Source organism: Suncus etruscus, chromosome 8 (assembly GCF_024139225.1).
Source record: "Suncus etruscus isolate mSunEtr1 chromosome 8, mSunEtr1.pri.cur, whole genome shotgun sequence".
NCBI classification, from domain to species: domain Eukaryota; kingdom Metazoa; phylum Chordata; class Mammalia; order Eulipotyphla; family Soricidae; genus Suncus; species Suncus etruscus.
The window spans coordinates 71,873,533-71,894,078 of record NC_064855.1 but is presented as its reverse complement, the minus strand read 5'-3'; the positions used below and the strand labels follow the sequence as shown (position 1 = coordinate 71,894,078).

Here is a 20,546-nt window from a genome sequence, read left to right as displayed (position 1 = left end):
TTCAGATCCTAGAACTGTTTTCTAACATAAAAGTCAAATAAATGGTTTCTTAAGGGCTGTTGGTGTTTTGCCTAAGGCTTTGTTCCTCATCAGAAATGTTAAATTACAAAATCATAAAACACAGTTTTAAGAAATATGTCCTTGTCTAGGAAAACAAGATTAATTGTAAAATTCAACTCGAAGTTTGAGCCAGTGGAAGAATCTTAAAAAAAGCAAAAGCAAATAAATCCCGCTGCTGGTGCACTTCGACACTTCAACTTCGTTGCATATGATAAAAATAAATACTTTGTACAGCAAAATGTTCTAACCACGATTCAAATAGGAAAGGTGTTTGTAATTGACTCTCCACAATAACTTTTAAGAAACATGGAAACTTACACTAACAAGTGCAGAAAGCAAATACGTAATTAAAACAGAATGAGAACTAGATTTAGGTACCTCACCCCAATCTGGAAGTCCAACCTGTAAATTCCTCAGAGAATTTGCCTCAAGTCAAAACACAATCCAGTCTATGAATTTGTCAGGGCAAACTAATGAGGATTTTTGATTAAAATTTTCACCCACAGCAGGTTAGGGAGAATTCTAGAACTAGCACTGTGTAAAGCTATATAGAGCATTCCTGGCATGGCATTAATGAGGTACTCCACCATCTTAGGGAATGTGACATTGACTCACCCCTCACTCCAGGTGTGCTATTAAGTAGGCATGCGCAGCTCTGAACCTGAGTGCAGTTGCTGGATTGTACAGATGCATTCAGATCTTATGCAGAAGCTAAAACCCTTGACCAGCCATGATACTGTTCTGTACTGCCTCCCTTCCACTCTTGTTGTGTATGTAAATATTTTAGGGGATTATTATGTTACTGACCCTACCCTGATCGGTGATTGTGCCCTACCCTAGGGTGTGACCTGGCATTATGCCCCCACCCTACGGTGGTACCTGATTCTGCTCCCACCATTGGGTGGTATCTGATCCCACCATTGGGTGGTACCTGATTCTGGGGTATAAAAACAAGGGTCTGTGGAAGGCGAGAGGTTTTTTTGGCTGGAACTGATACTGAGGCTTTTGGCTTCAGTCTTGTCCTCTGAATAAAGCTAATATTTTCACAAGCCTGACTGTCTGCTGTTTACCTGCTGCTTCACCTCAGAACTGCCGGCTGAACAGGGTGGCAGACGCGTGCTTCAAGCTAGAGGAGAAAGACCTCATCCTCCATCCCTCCATCTGTCAACCCCATCTAGGGCTGACTTACAACACACTCTAACAGAAGCACCCTTCCCGATTCATCCACAAATTCCCACCCACAATAATCTTTGGGAGAAGGGCGATTCTGACCTTTCAGAAATTTCTATTTCTCAAGCACCAAAGGACCTGGCCGGCTGTAACATAATGATAATTATAACTGAAATGAGTATCACAATAGATAAAATTGATTATTCAGCTTTCAAATCCTTTTAAAAAAGAGAAAACATTCTTGAAAACTAAATGGAAGAATCTGAGGCAGGTATAACACTCTTAGTGTCTGAGGTCAGAATATTGTTCATTATCTTTTCGGCTGAAGACAGCATAAGTATATTGGAAATTTAGAGCCAACTGCTAAGTTAAAAAACATTGAGACTACCTCCATTTGCTTATGAGCAAAATGTTATTGGTTTCAGGTGATCTTTTCCTCTCCTCTATTTCTCTTATCATTGCAAATGTCCCATTTGAATGCCTGAAAAGCTCATTGTCTAATTACAATGAAAGAGAAGAACCGATAATAATGATGAAAATTATGCATTATCAAAAGGATCAAAACTGCCATAATTTTGTTTGACTCTCTAATAAGGCAGGCCCTACATATATGGTACTACCTGAGAGTTAACAAAATATTTGTCCTCCTATTTCTTTGCTCCTTAAGGCTGTTACTTGAATTTTCAGCCTTGGCAGTGCTATTTGAATTAAGAGAAGAAATCTTCATAATACCTATATTCCTCATTAACACTCTAGTAGATATTGTATTTTTGTTTGCTTTTGGGCCACACCCAACACACTCAGTAGTTACTCCTGGCTCTGTGCTTAGGAATCATTCTGGCAGTGTTCTCAGGATCACATAGAATGTCAGGTACCATAACCAGATCAATCACATGCCAGACAAACACCTTACCCTTTGTACTATCATTTGAGCCTCTGGTGGTATTTTTAAATATATGTGCCTGACTCTTAGCAGGTGAAGATGTGGGATGCAGAAGGTAAGAGGACAGCCAGGAAGAAGGTGGGGCATCTTGCATCCATTGAGCACAGGGTGGCAAGAAAAAATAAAGGAAAGATTCATATAAAAGACAGGAACCAGAGATAAGGTTCCTTCATGCACACAAGAGTTTTGCTCAGAGATCATTCATGACAAGTACCTAACTCATATTAATACATAAGAGATGCCCAATCAACTGTCTGACCTCCAAATTCTCTCTTCTGGGGAGACAGATATAGGAAACTTTTTTTAATCACAGCTCACCTGAACTGAAATTCTCTCAAACAGGAGCATTGTGATACTGTAACACTTGCCACCATGTCCTTATTTCATCTTTTTATTTACATTTTCTAGAGGAGACTGTTAAAAGTGCTGCTTTGACCATGTTTAATATGTTGCTTACAAAAGTATTACTTTCCTTTGGCCACTCTACATACTAGAAAGGTAGAAAAACACATGTGATAATAGTTTCACATAAGATGTGAAGAAACCTAAGAGTACAATCAATAAGAAGAAATGAGGTTGGCAGTTAGATTAAGAGTCCTCAATCTCTACTACCCATTCAGACTTCCACTATACCACAATTGCAAGTTTTGAATTTAATGTGAAACACTCTGGAGTCATTTTTGTATCTCCAATTTATGTAAATTATCTGGAGAATAGAACTGAGACACAAGGCTATTAATTAAGCATCTGCTACATAATAACTAACATGAACAAGGCATTTCTGAGTGCATCGCCAGGAGTAATCCCTGAGCATCACCAGGTGTGACCAACCTCTACCCCCAAAATTAGTAGAGTTCAGTATTGTGATAAAGGAAGTATGATGATGGGGGTGTAGTTAAAAGACTGGCCTTCAGTTATTTTAAAATAAGCCATGATGTGGGGATGGAGTAGAACAGTAGGTAGGACAGTTGCCTGCATATGGTTAACCCAGACTTGATCCTCAGTATCCCGTGTGGTTCCTTGAGCACTGCAAATAGTGAGTGCAGAGCTACAAGTAAGTTCTGAGCACCACCAGATGTGGTGCCTAAATACCATTATGGAAATATGCTTTGCTATGTCCATACCATGTGATACAGAACTTCTGTTAAGCACCCTCTGAGAATTGAGAGGGTGTTCCATACAACCTTGCCTCCCTAATGCTCCTAAATTCTCAAAAGAACTTCCCAATCCAGGTGCTAATGGGACTATGCTTGTGCAAGAACTGGTACATCACATTCATCATGTCCATGGTACAATAAATAATATATATTTTAATGTACTGTTAGCTATCACAATGTATTGGAAATACATCTAATTTTAGGGATAGAAGAAGGGATTATGAAATTTTTTTCTATAGAAAGCAGAAAAACTATTCATTCCACAACATGACAAAGATAAGAAATTTGACCTGATCAACATACTTCAGCGTGAGTCCATAAGAAAGATGCTCCCAGTTCCAAATCACCCCTTTGAATATTACTGTTCTGTAAGTTACTGATTCCCAGGTCCTGGGAAGCAGCTTCAAATCCACAGCGCCCAGGAGAGAGGGAGGTGCTTCTCAGGAGCCCAGCGCCTTCCATTCTAGGAGAGTATGTCACAACTCATGGAGCTTGCACAGTCGGTGAAGTAGGCACATCATTGATCCAAGTGTAAAAAATAAGGTGATAGGAAAAAGCACTGTGTTAGAGAGTAAGAGATCACTTCAAATGTGAGATGTTTAAGGCAGCTGACAGCCATGATAGGTGAGTCAGAAGGTGGTGTAGTGTGAGGCGATCTGAGAGGAAATCTCTTCAGGACCTCAAAGCCTGAGTACTGAAGGGTGGTCTTCTCATGACCAATGATAGTTGAGATACCATATAGTTCCATTTTTCAATTGTGGTACAAAGAGAGGGTTGAGCTGGGCCAGAATTGGCAATGAGCCAAAAGAAATAAAGCTTACTGAACAGGTCACCAACATGGTAATGATAACTCCCAGGTTGGGACCCTTGGGGATGAACCAGGGCACAGAGAGCTGACAAAGCCACAGAACAATGTCATCACGATGAGAGGCACCGTAAGCCCATTGTAAGCATGGCCACCACCCGACTGTCTGCCCCGGCCCACCGTCTTACTCTTGTCCCACTCGAAAGTGTTGGCACTATGAAATTTAATACTAAAAGTTTAAAAGGTATTGCCTAACAATGGAGTAGCCACAGAAAACATAAAGATAAAGAAATTACAATAATCTCCCTTTATCAATGGATAATGATTCAAAGTCTCCCCTCAGTAAATTTAAAACATATTAATATATGTGTACATTTATAAACATATATGCTATTCTTTTTTCTACATATGATAAAATTTAATTATTAAATTATACAGAAAGATAAATAATAAAAGAACAATCATAAAAATTACAATAAAAGATTTGTGAGAATATGGTTTCTCTCATATAACATTTTATTGCATGTAATATTTTTGGACTCAAATTGACTGTGAGAAACATGGAAAATGAATCTCCAGAAAAGAATACTCCTTTTTCACACGTAGAGGAAATAAAAGAAATGCAACATGGCTAGACAGGAATATAAACTGAGGTCATGTATCAGCTCTGCTAGATAAGAATTGAAGCTTTTCCCAGACCATTGAAGGGAGAAATTCTCTGATAAGAGGGATGAGAATTACGCTTTAGAGAGGTTATAGGTCTTTCCTGGAAAGAAATGAGCTCCCTCAGTAAGTTTCTTTTCAATGGCTTCCCTCAATAATAGTGGTGAACAGTTATTATCTACTTGCTTCCAGTATTCCAGGCATAATTAATTTGTATTACGTCATTTAATACTCACAAGAAACCTGTGAATTTGGCCCTATACTTCTCCCCACCAACCCCAATCCCCACTTCAGAAGTGAAGATGCTGAGTCAGAAAGAAGTTAATTAATTTGGCCAAGGTTACCATATTAAAAAAAAAGTCAGAGCTAGCACCTTAATTTCCATATCTTACATCTTAGAGAGACCAATTCAATTTCAAATTATGGACATGAAATTTAGGCTTTATCTATCAAGTGCTTTCTAAGAGCTGGAGCTGAGTTTTAATAGAGCATATCTATCTGATTAATAATAAGTGAACAGAAACCCAACAGTCGATTATAGAGTTTGAGTCCAAAAATGCATCATATTGGGTCAGTGAATCCCAAAGCCAGAGATAAGTTTCACCACATCATAAATATATAATGTTCAGAAAAGAGAAGAAAACTCAATGGCCAGACAATGATTGACATTATAAAGAACATATTTGGAATCTGGAGAATAACTGGAAAAGAAAAGAGTGAAATATTTATAGATCTCAACTTCTCATTTAACAGTGAATGCATGTGTGAGTGATTCAAACATCCTTAGAGGCTACCATGATTGTGTAAAACACCAGAACATGAAGAATTTTCTTCCAGAATATGGGAGACATGTTTCCTATTTTTCAGGAGTTCATAGTTCATAACAGAAAGCCAAGAGTTATAAAATATATGTAGTATTTAAGATACAGTTAATGCTTTTAATATAATGTTGAGAGTTATAAAAAAGAATGGTATTTAAGTTACAATCGATGCTCTGAATTTTGCTCAAATGGAGTACCAGAGAGTCTTAAAGGGTAGAATAAAAAAGGCAGCAACATAATATATATTCTTTAAGGTTTGATCTTGAAAACAGAAATAGGGATGGTAGGCATATTTCAAAGAGAAACAAACACAAGAGTCAAAAGGAAGCACTACTCAGTGGGAAGAACTATTTAGTAATTGAATAAACAGTTAATAACAGTTAATAAATCAAACCGTTTCGGTGTTGAATTACAGAGGACTGAATTGCAGAGGTGTTGAATTACTTCCTTCAAAATAATTTTATTTGATGCTTTGTACATCTCAAGAAATGTGAGATAATTTGTATGTAGGTAGACTAGTCAACTATGGATGAAATGGACTATGGATCTGTGGAATATGGATAAAAAAGACTCTTCTTTTTGAGAATTGTAATAGTTTCCAATGGACACAATATTCAAAAAGGAAGAAAAGAGAAAAAGTACTTAAATTGTGCACATATCCTCAAGATTGCTAATGTATGTTGGATATACAGTAAAGAGATCCAGAGGACCAGAGGAATCTAAATTTCCTATAGACAATAAGGAATCACTAAAGGTTCTTCTCAGCAATGTAAGGGGAAACAACTCAAATTATTTTTGAAATATTATCAACATAGACCTTTGAAGAATGATGAGAGCTAAGATTCTAGTGCATATGGAGAGAATGAAAACATACTAGTGGACATACTGATAAACAATTAGATTTGACAAAGGTCAGGGAGGAGCTTGACCAAATCCAAGTGTCTAGTCAACTAAAGATAACAATTATGAGCTTGATAGCTGTGATACCAGAAGATGATGTTTTCAAGGTTAAAACAGACTCTAATTACTTAAAAGAGATCATATGAGAATGTCTAATTGTCCATCAAGATCATTAGCTTAAATTCTTGTTTTGTACTCCATACTGTCACAAGTACTCCCCAAATAGATAAAACACCTGCAATTTGATAACCTTAAGCTGCGAAGAAAGCTATACAATAATTATAGTTATTGATATAATGATTGAAACTTTATAATGAATTATTGAGAAATAATAAAACTAAGAAGAAACTGCCTACTGCTGAAGTAGCCCAAATGTGTAAGAAACACGTTTTTTTTAGATGCAAATACTGAGGTCTGTGATGGAGAAACTGAGGTACCACCAGTGAAAGGTGGGCCTTCTTAGAAAAAAAGCTACCCATACCTCCTCACTTAACCCCAGCCTGCCAGTATTGCAGGCCTATTTTAAGTTTAGATTCTTCGTTTGGGTCTCTTGATTCCATTGTTGTCTTTAACTTAGATATTTACTTAGCTCCTTGTTTGTTTGTTTGTTTTTTGTCCACACCGGGTGAAGCTCAGAGATTACTCCTGGCTCTACAATCAGAACAGAAATCATTTCTGGCTTGGGGAGACCATATCAGACTCCAGGGATCGAACATAGGTTCATCCTGGGTCAGCTACATGCAAGGCAAATGCCCGACCGCTGCACTATCGTTCCGGCCACAGTTAGGTCCTTTTTTTTTTAATATTTTATTTAAACACCTTGATTACAAACATGATTGTGTTTGGGTTTCAGTCATGTAAAGAACACTACCCAGTGCAACATTCCCATCACCAGTGTCCCCACCCCACCCCTAGACAGGCTTTCTATTTCCCTCATACATTCTCATTGTTAGGGTAGTTCACAATATAGTTATTTCTCTAACTAAACTCATCACTCTTTGTGGTGAGTTTCATGAGGTGAGCTCTAACTTCCAGCTCTCCTCTTACTTGTCTCTGAAAATTTTTCTTAAAATTTCTTTCATTTTTCTTAAAACCCATAGATGAGTGAGACCATTCCTTTTTTAACACTACCAATACACAGAAGAACACATAACCTGTGGCCCTCATCCTAGCATATTTGTGTTTCTCTTCTTCCACTCAGTGTCTTTCCTTCTCCTTGCAATACTATGGGGCCAAGGGTGTTTGAGACAATATCCATTTAGACCACTGCCTTTCTTCATGAAGTTATTCTGAATATCACATAAAGTGATATCATTTTCTCTTTATCCTTCTTCTTCTGGCTTACTTCATTTAGCATAATATCTCCCAGTTCTATTCAAGTTGCTGCAAATTTCATGATTGCATCATTCTTATGTAGTATTTTATTGTATATATGTACCACATCTTCATAATTATCTGTTGTCGGACATCTAGGCTGATTCCAACTTTTAACTCTTTGTTATACTGGGTGCTGAAATGAATAGCCATGTGCATACATACATTTTAAAGAAAGTTTTCCTTAACTGGGGATAGATTCCCAAAAGAGGGATTGCTGGGTCATATGGCAGTTTTGAGTTTACTAAGAACACTCCATACTGTTTTCCATAGAGGTTGGACAAGGCAGCATTCCCATCAGCAGTGAATGTGAGTTCCTTTCTCACCACATCCCCACCAACAGAAATTTTTCCCAGTATTTTTGATATATGACATTCTCTCTGGTGTAAGATAATATTCATTGTTGTTTTTATTTGAATTTCCCTAATTATAAGTGATGATGAGAATTTTTTCATGCATCTATTGAACATCTGTTGGTCTTCCTCAGAGAAGTGTCTGTTCATTTCGTTTACCCATTTTGATGGTGTTTTTAGGTTTTTTTGAAGTTTACCTTTGTGAGTACTTTTATATCCTAGATATAAAACTTTTATCTGATGTGCTAAGTGAAAATATTTTTTTCATTGAGTTAGCTATCTTCTAATTTTAGCCCATGTTTCTTTTGCCATACAGAAACTTTTTGGTTTGATGTCTCATTTCTTTACGTCTAATGATATAGACTTTTCCACTGGCATCCTATCATCAGAGACTTCTTTGAGGTCTAAGCCTTGGAATTTTCTGCCTATTTTTTCCCAATGAACTTTATAAATTTGATTTTAATCACAAGGTATTTAATATACTTTGAATTGACTTTTGTGTAAGGTGTGAGATATGGATTGATCTTCAATTTCTTACACATGGTTATCCAATTGTTTCATCACTGTTGGTTGAAGAGTCTGTCTTTATTCCATTTTACGTTCTTGACCCTTTGTCAAAGATTACTGACCATATACTTGGAGTGTTGTCACTCCATAATATTCTATTATGACTCATTGGTCTGAATGTCTTCATTGCAATACCATGCTGGTTTGATCACTAAGGCTTCAACTTAGGTAATTAGATCCCTCCTAGTATATTGTTTTTCAATATGGATTTTGGCGATCCTAGATCTTTTATGATTCCACAAAAACTTTTTAATTAATTGTTCTAAGTCCATAAAAATGTTATCTGAACTTGAATATAGATTTTATTGAATCTACATAGTAGTTTAGGTTAAATTTTGATTATATTGATTCTAATCCATGAGCATGGAATGTTCTTCCAAAACCTTTGGTCTTCTTCAAGTTATTTGTCAGTGTTTAAATGTTTCATGGTATAGGTCTCTAACCTGTCTTGTTAGGTTGTTTCCTAGGCACTTGGTAGTTTTTGACACTATTTTAAATGGGATAAATTCTTGGATGTCTTTCTCTTCTGAGTTATTATTTGTATAAAGGAATGCAACTGTATTTTGTGTATTCATTTTGTAGCCAGCCACTTTGCTCTATTGGTTTAATATTTCGAGAAGCTATTTTGTGAATTCTAGGGTCTTTGATCTATATCATCATGACATCTGTTAATAGATAGTTTGACTTTCTCTTTTTCAATTAATATTCCTTTGATTTCCTTCTCGTGTTTGATTGCTATTACAGGACTTCTAATACTATGTTGAGTAATAAGAGTAGAAACAGTGGATATCCCCTTTGTCTAGCACCTGATTTTAGTGAAAATACTTTCAGGGTTTTTTCCATTAATAATAATGTTGGTTGTGGGCTTTAATAGATAGCTGTTACTATCTTGAGGAAGGTTACTTCCACATCTAATTTGCTGAGGTTTTCATCATTAGTGGGTATTGGATTTTGTCAAATGCTTTCTCTGCATAGATTTTATATGATCATGTGTTTTTATCCTTCCTTTTACTGATGTGATGTATGATGTTGGTTGATTTGCTTATATTGAACTATCCTTGTATCACTTGGATGAAACCCATTAGCTCAAAAACTACATATTGTTTGATATGTTGTTGGATGTAGTTTGCTAAGATATTGTAAAGGATTTTTGCATCAATGTTCATTAGTGATATTGGTCTATAGTTTTCTTTCTTGGTAGTATTCTGTAAGCTTTGGGAATGAGCATGATATTAGTTTCATAAAAGGTATTAGAGAGAATTCCCATCTCTTCAATATTTTGAAAGAATCTAAGAATCAGTGGTAGTAACTCTTCTCTGTCTGATAAAGATCACTGATAAACTCTTCTGGAGTTTCTTTATTACTTTTTTAATTTCCTTAATTTTGACGGCCTGTTTAGGCTTTCTTCTTCCTCCTCATTCAGTAGTGGGAGATTATAGTTTTTCATTTTTTTCTAGGTTCTCTAGCTTAACAGAATACAGTTGTTCAGAATAAGCTCTCATGAGGTCTTAAATTTCTTGAGGTTCTGTTGTAATCTCTGCTATTTCATTTCTGATATGACAGTTTCCCTTTTATTCCTTTTTGGATCTCTTTTCATTTTTATTTTTTATGTAGAATTGTTGTTTCTGTGCTGGAAACAAAGAAGCAGAAAAGACACTAAATGCTTCAAAAATATTTCATATTTTGGCTACACTTTCCTTTACATTTTTTTTACATATAGCACCCATAGCAATCCAACATAAAATCACAGCTCTGTAACAAGAGGTTGAGAAGTAACTTTATACATATTTTAAAATTTATTATATTCTATTTATATGCTCATTATATTCTATTTATCTAACATTCACTGAATAAACATAATACTTTATTAGAAAACTATAGTTGAAGAGAAATATACTTCCTTAGTTATCCATGCTATTGCTCATGCCTACCAACATATCAATGTCACTTGAAGCCACCTTCCTAATAACAGGCAAACTGTAAAAGAAATAAAATAAGGCTATAAAATCTGCTTGAAAATCAATTCCTATATGGCTAATTTTATTCTGATAGGATATCTAGGATCTTCTTAAAAATAAATCTATATGTAGTTTATAGTGGATAGAGGTAAAGAGGAAAGATTACTCATGAGATATTTGTTGAATCTGTGTAGGTTTTTCAAATAGGTTTTCAAATTATTTCCTCGATTTTTGCTTGTAGTTACACTTTTTATTACAAAAAAGTACATTTTCATTTCAGATATGTTTATAGAACTTTGAAGCTACTCTCCTCTAGGAAACAGTCATGAATATATCTAAAGCTAAGGAACTTTTGAGGATAGACAATGCCCACTTTATTCCTGCAATCTCCAATTAAAAAAGGATAATGAAATGCCATCAATATTTCTCAATGAAATACACTTAACACAAGGGAAACTGATCCAAAAGGCAGGGGATAGATTACAATTGGGGCTGGAGTGATGGTGCAGTGGTAGGACGTTTGCCTTGCAAACCGACCGCGGTTCTATTCCCCCGGCGTCCCATAAGGTTCCCCAAGCCAGAAGCGATTTCTGAGCACATAGCCAGACGTCACCGGGTGTGGACCAACCCCCCCCCTTTCCAAAATACAACAGACAGGGCATTTGCCTTGCTCTTGGTAGCCCAGCTTAATCTCAGGTATCTCATATGGACTAAGACTAAGACTGCCAAGAATGATCCCTGAGCACAGAGCCAGGAGTAAACCTTGAGCACTGCTGGGTGTGGACCCAAAACAAAAAAAGTTTTTAATTAAATTTTAAAATGGAAAAGAAAAGCATAAGTGTCACTTTACATGATGAGTCTAGAGAAACTGCCTACCTTTCCTATGTCAAGAAACAGAAGTTGAAGTTATTTTTTAAAATTATAAAAGTAGCCAGCAGATGATCTAAAAATAACAAAAAAGCAAACCGACTAAAATGAAAGGGGAGAAGAACTCAGCTGGTTTAAGAATGCTATATTCCTCACATTTTATTTAGGGTAACAATGGTTGCCATATGCTATCAGCAAATCAGAAAACTGAGATAAAAATCCTAATATTATTATGTAGATAACTACCTAGACAGCTAGAAATAATTTTAAAATCACTCATGGGAAAATGAACCTGTGGGCATTGTGAGCCTCACCTTCCCCAAAGATTTGTTCTGTTTCCAGGAAGAGCTGATCTTTCCCTTTCACCTGGGGACTAGCTGTTACTATCTCAGCCCAGAGTTGGGAGGAAATAGTCGGAGGTGGTTATGTCTGCAAATAGATCAAAGGATTCAGGGAAGCCTAAAAAGGGATAGAAGAGCACAAGAGGTTTTTATTTTATAACCAAATCCCATGTGTCCAAAATATATGTACAATTTAAATTGTGAAGCTCTTCAACTCGATTAAAAAAGGTAAAAGAACTTAGAAGACTTTTAAAAATAGGTGAACATACCACTGATTGGGACTTTGCCCAGCTGAGGCAGAGAATGCATAAAATTCTACCATGATTTTTAAAAAACGATAACCCCTTTGAGCAAAGGCCATTTGAAGCGAGAATGTTCACAATGGAGGTTAGTGTTGCCAAGGGCTGTCAGCAAGTATCATAAGTAGTTCAATTGGATGTTTGCAAGTACTTTCTGGATGCTTGTTTCGTGGATAAATTTTTTTATTGAGCACATAAAAGTAAATTATGCTTAGAAAATAAAATGTGTACATTTGAACTAATAGCAAATATCATAATAAAGTATATAAATATATAAAAATACAGTGACAGCCTATTAGTGAACAGGGAAAATATATACATATGCAAACAGAAACAGATTAATACATTAAAATACACTGACCTCCTATTACTGAGAAAAAATAATATATGTATATGCAAACAAACACAGACCTAATGAAATTATATAACATATGCAGGAGATAATAATTAGAAGCTTATAACATATGAATTCTGGATTACTAAAACACATCTGAAATAAGATTACTAACTTGAACAATAAATGTTTTAGAGGAATAATCTAAAACGTTAGTGGGAAGAAAAAAACAATAGTAATATTAATGTCAACATATTTGATTTTCCAACACTGGAGCTATTGATTATTTCCTGAGGCACACTAGTTGGAAACAACCATTTGTCTGATATAATTTTATTTCAGTTATTATTCCCAACAGCTTCTTTTTCAAACAGCAAGTACAAAATAAAACCAGATTTGAAAAATTTGGAAGGTTGTTGTGTTTTTTTTCCCTTCAATAGAAAAGACTCAAAATAGAAGCACACAAGGAAAGATGAATTTGATGGAACAAAACCGCTAATTTCAGAAAAATCACACTTTAATTTTGGGTCAGTATTTATTTAGGCATCTTTGAGTTCATCTTAAATTGGCAACCCAAAGCTCTAAAATCAGCTCCTGCCAACCATAAAAGAGAATTATGACAAGTCTTTAAGAAGATATTCCATTTGTCTGGGTCCACTCAGTTTTACTGGAGTCTAGTCCAGGCAGTCTTTTGAGATAAATTCCTTATTTGAGATAGGGAGGCTGGCTGATGGAAACTGATAGAGATGACAGATCTGAACAGCTCTCATTCAGCATTAGGAACTCATCAAAGTCTGGCTAATCCAAAAGCATGGAGCTACCTAGCCTCTCTCTTTCCCATAAGAGAGAAGTTCCGGCCTTCAGTAAGCCTGTCTCATAAGTTAACAAGATCTGTATTTTCTGTGGTTCCTTCTCACATTAAGGAATGGTGGAGCACAACTTAACAGCTCCATATTCATGAGATCTTGCTCTTTTAGAGCAGTCTACTGGTTGCAGGAATGCAGATTTGCAGCCAAGCAGTTCACACTGCTTATATGCTATCTATTTTAATAATATAATTGCACTATAATGAAACTTTTTTAATGTATGGTAATTTAAATGCAGAAACTTTGTCTGTTTCAATAAAAGCCTTCCATAAGTAGCTTTAAAGATTAAGTTATGAGACATGATTTTATGCCATCTCCCAGTGGACATGTTTTACATTGCATTACATTCCTGCCATTCTACATAGGCACAATGGCAGACTCAGGTCTCCTTAAAACTCAACTCTGAAATAAAAACTTGGGTTTGTAACTCAATGAATTATTCTGCATGGTTGAGGGAGTTAGCTTTCAACCAAAATCAGAACTTAAAAATCTAACTGAGTTGAGAATCACAGAAGGGGGAATAGGAGGAATCTTCAAGCAGACATAATGATAGGTAACAAATTATGCAATAACAACTGCCAAAATGTACTCCACTTCAAATGCATGCCATTGAATTACACGAAGTATTTGAATTTACTCCTCAAAGGAACTCGGGAAGAGAGGGGTCTTTATCATTTCAATTTTGTAAAGTTGGTATGGTGGAAGATGACATTCAGCTATTAACCCAAAACAAAGGTATTCCCCAATTTTCTCTCTGTTTTTTCACCTAACTTTACCCCCCCCCCCAATCTGGTTCAATTTTGTACTGAAAATAAAGAAAAGACGGTCTGGCTTTGGCACAAAGAGAGACATGAGGCAAGAAGTAAACTGATTCCGTGACTCTTCTGACAGGCTTGGTTTATTAAACCTTTGCACCTACCTGCATTAGACCTGTCTGCCTGGTGGTGGAAATTTGCAATTGGGGTGATTTCTCAATGTGGGATTTATTTTAGCAGTATGGATACTTCTATTATTCCACTAATGCTACAGTAAACAAGTACTTTAAATTGAGTGTCTTAAAATAAGGATCCATGCTGATCCAAAGGTGCAGGAAGGTTTGGCCTATCATCTTGGTTGTGATTGCTGGTCAGTGATCAGATATGCAGGACAGATGTTATTCCAGAGATGTAAAAAGATTGAGAACCTTTGACTTAAATAATATATATCTTGGGCCAGAGCAATAGTATAACTGACAGGAGCTTGCATAAAATATGGCTAATCAGTGTTCAACCCATATATAATCCCATAAGACATGCCAGGAGTGGTCACTAAGCACAAAGTCAGATCTCTAAGCACTGCCACAAATGCCCCCTCCCCACAAAAAAGAAAAGAAATATTTGATTCCTGTTTCTCGAATCTAAAAGTCTAGAATCAGGGTATTGGTTCTTTCCAAGAGCTATGAGGAAGAATCTGTCCCTGCTTCTACTAAAGTTTCTGGGAGTTTTCTGGAAACTCTTGGTTTATACAAGCATCATGCAAACTCTTGCATTTAGCTTCATATGACAGTCTCCCTGTGTGCATGTCAATGTTCAAATTTTCCCCATTTATGAATCATGTTGACCTAGGTCTCACCCTGATACCATTATCTTAACTAACCCCATGTATAATGACCCTATTTCCAAATGAGGTAAGAGATGTAGGTACCAGGGGGCTTGAGGAACTAGGATTAATATATGATTTTGTTTGGAATATAGTCCATTTTAGATCACTGTTTTAGACAGTGGGGCCACTAGTCCCAGTCCCCTTCTGTGTTTTACCACAATTTCTCTAGGGCTTTCTCTTACTTCTTTTTAAGGCTTATTTTGAAATTAGCTACCCTGCTCTACAACAGACCTAATATTGCCAAATAAAAGTAGGCCCTTGGGGCTCTGAGTAATCCAACCCAGCTCACTAAAATATGATGTTAATTTGTTTAGAAGTTATCTATTCCTTTAAAACTCTGGTAGGTGTTTGGAGTTTGTCAGAGATGCTATTGATATCAGTAGATACCAACTTTATTGTGTATTATCTTTAGCCTGTGATATAATCTAGCATTTAGATCATTGGGGGGGGTCTGTTAATACACAGACTTTGACCTAAGGGGTTCTTTGGGATCACAGGGTGCACTATAGATTCCTCAAGATCCATTATAAATGAAAAAGTGCAACATATAGGGACAATTGAGGAGAATATACTGAAAACTAAAAAGAAAATGTGGCTTGGACAAGGGAAATTAGATTGAGAAAATAATATCTACTGTGGGAGTAACCTACGAGCAGCGAGAAATACAATGTATTGATTGCCTATCACCCTAAGGTGATCATTAAATGACAGTTTTTTCCTTACAAATAGTGATACCTCACTTTTCTTTCATTTGCAGAGATCTAAAATGGAGTCAGGTTTCTGAATACAAGAATGTTTTAGATAGGCACCTTCCAGGACAAATAGCTGCCAGAGAATACTTCATGGTTTATTAACATCATTACTGAGTCTCTACACAGCGATGTTAAAATAAAACAGCAATCTTCCCAGCTTTTTCCCCCTCGACTGAAGGACAGACACTGAATGATTTAAAGTACCAAAAATTCTCAGCATTTCTATTATCCACAATGCTTCCCAACAAAGCAATAGAGAGAGCGCGCTGCTTTGTGCTTCCTCTCCAAAACACCAGGTCTATCAGAGAAGGTCTTAGAAGCTATTTTAAATATATAGTTTTCTCTCCTCAGTTATAGGCCATTTTTATGCTTCTTGAATCCTGGCATATTATGAGTGTTTCCTAACATCACAAAATAATTTTATCATCATAGCAAAGACAATTACAAAAATAATAAGATTTATTCTGACTTTTGAAGAGAACAGGTCTGAATGATTTCTTCAGGAACATCACAAATAGTGATCCACAGAAGGTCTGAGTCATCACCAGACCGTGCTATCAGGTTCCACCACCCTTGTCCAAACTCAGGACTAACTCAGGTTAGTTCAAAAATGTGCCTCCTATTACACTCACAAAGCTCAGTTATGCTTGCTATTCTTTAGTTGCTTAAGTGGCTGATATCTTATAATTATAATTTGACAGGACACCGTTACCTTATTAATTAAGTGAGTGCTGTGTAATTTATTAGTGCAGGAACACTGGGTGTTTTCTTTACTTAAAATTGCTCTGAGCACACCCAGGAATCTAATATTGGAGGGGTTGGGGAATTATTAGCCCTGCCTGAAGGGAAATAATGTAATCATCCCTTCTTACTTATTCGGTCAATTCTCCAGATAGAACAGGTGACTAAGAAAGGACAGAAGTTGGCACAGTATCCTGTGCTACCTGACTTCCTTTGCCTGTTGCAAAAGACTCGAGAAACTCAACAAAGCCGCGCCGTTCAAGAAGTAATTGCCTTTGGTGGCTCTAAATGACTTTTGAGAAGCCCTGAGAGGTTGAAGTAAAATGAGGTTCCTTGCATCCCTCACAATTTATTTCACTTGGGGAAAAGTGCTAAATGGATTCACAACCCGAAAATCAAGTCAGGCTTATATTAACTTTACCCCTTTTTACTGAAGAGGAGATTGCTGATAGTAAAACCTTTCCCTCCCAAGGAATTACAGTAAGGAGGGTGGGGGGCTTCCCTTCTAGCCTGAGGCTGTTTTCAAAGTGATATAGGACTAGGACAGCAGAAAGGACAGCTGTGAGGAAAGAGAAGATAGGAATTCTGAAGGACTTTTTGGAGAGGAAGGAAAGGTAGTCATGGAGGAATAGGATGCCAGTGCATGGAGAATTCCCCTAGTGACTTAATAGCCTACACTGAGATTATTTTTGACTTGACTAAATTCAGTTGTACTTCTACACTGACAACATCCTGAACTTTTTCAATATTATTAGTTTCCATTCTTCACTTGATCTTAGCCAAAAGGCCGAGAAGCGATTAGTTTCCATTCTTATAGACATGGGAAAACATATGCTTAACTGTAGAAAATAAATTTAGGCCTGAATTATCTGTTGACCCAAGATGTCTTCTAAGCTTCCATTTGTGGTTAGAGGTTAGAATGTGGCTCATTTTTTAAAGGCTTATTGAAAATACTTTTAAGACACTATGTCCAAGCATATTTTTATTATAAATATATGTCCCTTAGCATTTTTGAACACCATTATGTGGTTAATCCTTCATGGCTTTTATTTATAGCCATCCAAAAGATCAATATAGGATGAAAGACAAAGACTTGCTTTTGTAACTAGAGAGCTGTCCAATGCACAACTTACATCTATGTGAAATTGAGCAAGTAGAATTAGAATCATAATCATTTCTAGTTCCTTGAATTTAGTGAATTCAGAAAGCAGATAACACAATGGTCTATGCTTTGAAGTAAGGCATTAAGTAACTGCTGATATGAGGGTGATTCTCTTTGTCAAAAGTCAAAGAGCAAAAGGACAATGAATGTATAAGATAAATCAAATAGGACCTATGTGTGCCTAGAAGATTGAGTTTGTCTATAGAACTATTTTTCTGTCCAACCTACATTTCCTACAACACAAATAAGTAAATGAACCTCAGGGAATAAAATGGTGCAGCAAAGGCCCTTCACTGGATCACTGGGTCACTGTGGGAGGTGAGGAGATAGGAAGCAGTGTCTGTAAATCTGTGTCTGTCTGTGAATGTGGTCTTGCTTCCCTCAACATTACAAAGTGCTGGCCTGGTGTGATTTCTCTCCAACAAGTACAATATTCAATCAGCTCCATACTCATGGCACTATCACAACATCTGGCTCTCCCTATGCATGCACTCATTCATAAGCAGATGCACACACAGTCCTGATGCTAGAGACAGAGCCATGCAGAGCCACAACACTGGTTCCTATGACTACTCCTAAAATATTTTCTTTCTTTTTTTTATCTCCCAATTCACAATACAGACCAGGCAAAGGGCCTAAAATATTTTCTTGAAAACAAAGGATTAAGTGTATATTTAAAATGAAAGAAATGCAAATATCCAACCAAAGTTACAATAGAGGGGGTTATTTAAGAAAGATAGAAAGAGAAAGCAGGGTCTAGGTTAGAGTCTTTATGGTTCTAGAGGTTCTGTTCCATCATTGTTGTATTGTTCAGTCTTCTGTAACAAATGCTCCCTGTTTTCATTAAGTTCCTAAGCTGAAATATGGGATATCAAGACCACTAGCTACAGTGGCCTCATTTTCTCACCCACAACTGAGAGGAAAGTTTTCTGTCACCACATAAAAAGCCCTTGGGATCAGGTAATGAGTATCTATGGAGCCAGGGGTTGATTCCATAATGGTACGTTTCAAGGATGGAGAAGCCCTGAATCTCTTAGGCCACAGGAATTCCCATTCTCCCCAATGCTTTCTGTGCCTATGCAAAAAAAAAAAAAAAGTGGAGGGAATGCCAAACTCTGCAACCCCAGCACCCCTTCTTTTTCATGTTTTGTTTTGATTTGTTAGTTTTTACTTTATTTTCCTTCTCTTTTTTCTTCCACTTTTCTCTTCCCTTTTCACTCCTGTGATTATTATTTGGTGATTTTTTTCTCTTCTTATTAACCGGGTGCATTTTTTTTCTTTTTCTCTTTCTTTTTTTGGTAGTTGCTACCAAATTTTTTCTTCCTTTTTTCTTATCCATTTTATCTCAAATGACAACAGAATAGATAATCTACAACATGTTGTAAAGTGGAGACCAGTTACACTCTGGGGGGAAAAAGGAAGGAGATATGGGATGCATGCTGGGAACGGAGGTGGAGGGAGGACAAAACTGGTGGTGGGAGTGCCCATCATTCATTGTCACTATGTACCATAAATAATTCTGTGAAGAAAAAAATAAAAAATAAAAATAAATTTTAAAAAATTTAAAAAATGTAAAAACAAAGAAAGAGAAGACATCCTTGGGGTTGGAGTATCTGGAAGTGAAAAGCGATTGGCAGCACTTTGTATTTTATAATGTGTTTAGGCTTCTTACTTCTCTTGTCCCCTACTAAAGACAAGATATCTTGAGTTTTAAAGTCCTGACCATATAAGGTTACTATAGTAACTAGAAACTATCTTAGTGCAATGAGCATGACTTCGACATGCTAACAAGTGCTGCAGGTGGTGGAATTGATGCTAGAATAGAGTATGTTTAACAATAAACTATAAATAATTTTGTAAATCATGTGTTGTAATAAAATTATTTTTCAGTAGTGTGACAGGTGGGAGAAATGGACTTACACATCTCCAAAATATGTAGGTTCCATGGGTATATCTTCAATAGTGTTGCAGGTCGGTCACATGACTCCTGGTTCTCTCATCAAGTATTGCAAATAACTAAATTAAGTCTGAATTCCCATAAAATATTTTAATTCTTTAGTTCTTTAAATTCTTAGTTAAAAAATCGTAAGAATGGAATTGAAAAAATAAGAAAAAAAGAGAAACCCAGTAAAATAATGAGGGTAGTAACAAGAGGAGGGGGTAAGAGCTCTTGAATGCATGAGTGGTATAAAAGTGTGATATATTTATGTATCAAAACCACAGAACCAAAAAACTAAAATCATGACATCCTAACTACAATAAAGTGAAAAATAAAAAATATGTATTGGGAGTGGTGGGGGTGCAGGGTAGGGTATGTGTAGGGCTGGTAACATTATAGTGGCACTGATTGTTGGGATTGATATTGGAAAACTGTATGCCTGAAACTCTACTATTAATAATTTTGTAAATTGGATGCCACAATAAAAATTTTAATTAAAATTAACTTTAAAAGAATTTCAAGTTAGAAAATCAATGCAGCCCCTATGGCTAGGTCTGGGCGACAGAAACTATCACTGCTTCAAATTCTTCAATGCCAACAAGAGAATAGAGTTCCAGAAATCAAGGGATGCTTGAGCCAATAGAAGCTGCAGGTCACTCCCATTAGGACTTCCCTCTCAATTTTATATAGATGTGTATCAGAAGAATTAGCTAAAAGTAGTAACCCCAATGCAAATGATGCACAATTCATTTCTTTTTCTTTTCTTAAATAATTTTTATCGTGGCCAAATTGAATTACAAATCTTTCACAGTAACAATAGTATTTAAGGTACA

At 36.3% G+C, this 20,546-nt stretch overlaps 1 pseudogene; it reads right to left on the bottom strand.

Annotated features, from left to right (window-relative positions):
- Positions 1 to 4,040: 4,040 nt before the first annotated feature.
- Positions 4,041 to 20,546, bottom strand: part of LOC126015968 (V-type proton ATPase subunit e 1-like) — a 55,081-nt pseudogene continuing 38,575 nt past the window's right edge.